This window comes from Crocodylus porosus, unplaced genomic scaffold (assembly GCF_001723895.1).
Source record: "Crocodylus porosus isolate Cpor-Errol unplaced genomic scaffold, CroPor_comp1, whole genome shotgun sequence".
In the NCBI taxonomy this organism is placed as follows: Eukaryota; Metazoa; Chordata; order Crocodylia; family Crocodylidae; genus Crocodylus; species Crocodylus porosus.
Genome location: NW_017728947.1, coordinates 39,366,285 through 39,367,729, shown reverse-complemented (window position 1 = coordinate 39,367,729; position 1,445 = coordinate 39,366,285). Strand labels below are relative to the sequence as shown.

General features: G+C 46.3%; 1 long non-coding RNA gene across 1 annotated transcript in view; it reads left to right on the top strand.

Moving 5' to 3' along the window:
• The first annotated feature begins 467 nt into the window (after nt 1–467).
• Nucleotides 468–1,445, top strand: part of LOC109320919 — a 16,032-nt gene continuing 15,054 nt past the window's right edge. Inside the window, exons 1-2 of the long non-coding RNA XR_002103877.1 lie at nt 468–567; nt 1,197–1,202. This is a non-coding gene — a long non-coding RNA (uncharacterized LOC109320919). The remainder of the gene's footprint in view (nt 568–1,196; nt 1,203–1,445) is intronic.

The following is a 1,445-nucleotide window of genomic DNA, read 5'->3' as shown; positions in this document are numbered from 1 at the left end:
TACTGTGCCTGCAGGAACAGGTAGATGTCTGGCAGCCTCCTGCCCATGGTCCATTTCTTTTTGTATAGGATCTTCTTTGCTATCTTCTCCATTCTGGATCCCCAGAAGAAAACCCACATGGCTATCTGGATTCTGTGGATGATATGCTTTGGAGTGAGGAAGACCTGTGTGATGTACAGAAGGACTGGTAGCACAACTGCCTTCATGAGCACCATGTACCCCGCATGGAGAGGTGATGTGTGCGCCACAGACTCAACCTCTGCATCACCTTGACCTCCTTCTTCTCCAAGGCCCTTCTTCTGCTCAGCTCTGGATCAAACTCCACCCCGAGGATCTTGACCCCATTGTGGGGGACCAAGACCCCCAGGGATGCCAGGTCCCTGAGCTTGCCCACAGCCAGAGAGGTGCTTCTACTCATATTTAGCTTGTCTCCTGATGCTGTTTGATAGACTTGTGTATGCCACAGGGCTCATTCTATTGAACACTTACTCTAGCACAGGATGTTCAGGTCATCCATGTAGGCCAGGACCTGGTCTCTTCCTTGCTTCCTCCAGGCATCTGGACTCTGTGCATCCCTGGATCCTGCCTTATGCTGATGAGAAGTTACCAAAAGAATAGACCAGAACAGCCCATCTGAATATATAGCAGTGTCCATTGAGTGCAGTCCTCCTCAATGATGTCTCTTTTTCAAGTCATGGTGAGCCAGTATACTGAAAACATGTCAACATCCTAGTCACTCCACAACTGAACTGTGCCTTTCTTTTCCTTTTCCTGTAATTACTGTTTCTTCACCAGCCTTAAATGTCACCAAATGGGGCCCAAACAGTACATCATTTTGTTACCTCCTCTCTCAGCCTGTCACATATGAAATTAATGTATCCCTGCTGTCCATGAGGTAGAGCTGGACAAGATTCCTCTACAATTTTTGGAGGATCACCATAGCTTGAAATGCTGCTGACTCTTCTGGGGCCCTGCCCAATCATGAGCTTTTTGTCTTTGGACCAATATCATGCATAGTTGGCACATCTACATGTGCATTAGCATGCTTTAGTTAATGTGCATTAAATCTAGTTGTTGAGGTATTAGGAAAATGTGCATTAGCCTGTCTTCATACACATTAACTAAAGAATACAGGGTGCCTATGCATGAGTGCAGAAGCTGTTCCAATGTGCTGTAATTACAGAGCATAAGAGCAGACTCAAGTCTGCTGGAGGGTGGTAATTACTGTACTCCAGTGGCCTCCCATGTCTTGTGTATCAGCATCCCTGCACTTCACAAAAGTGGTGGGGGTGTTTGAACTAAAGCACATTGAATGAGTTTTAGTTCAAGTGCTACCGCCACCATTTTGAAGTGTGGGGATGCTGATACATGAGACACTGCAGTACTATAATTAGAGTGGCTCTCCCCAGAAAAAGCTGCTCTAATTAAAGTGCTGTTGTGTCTCC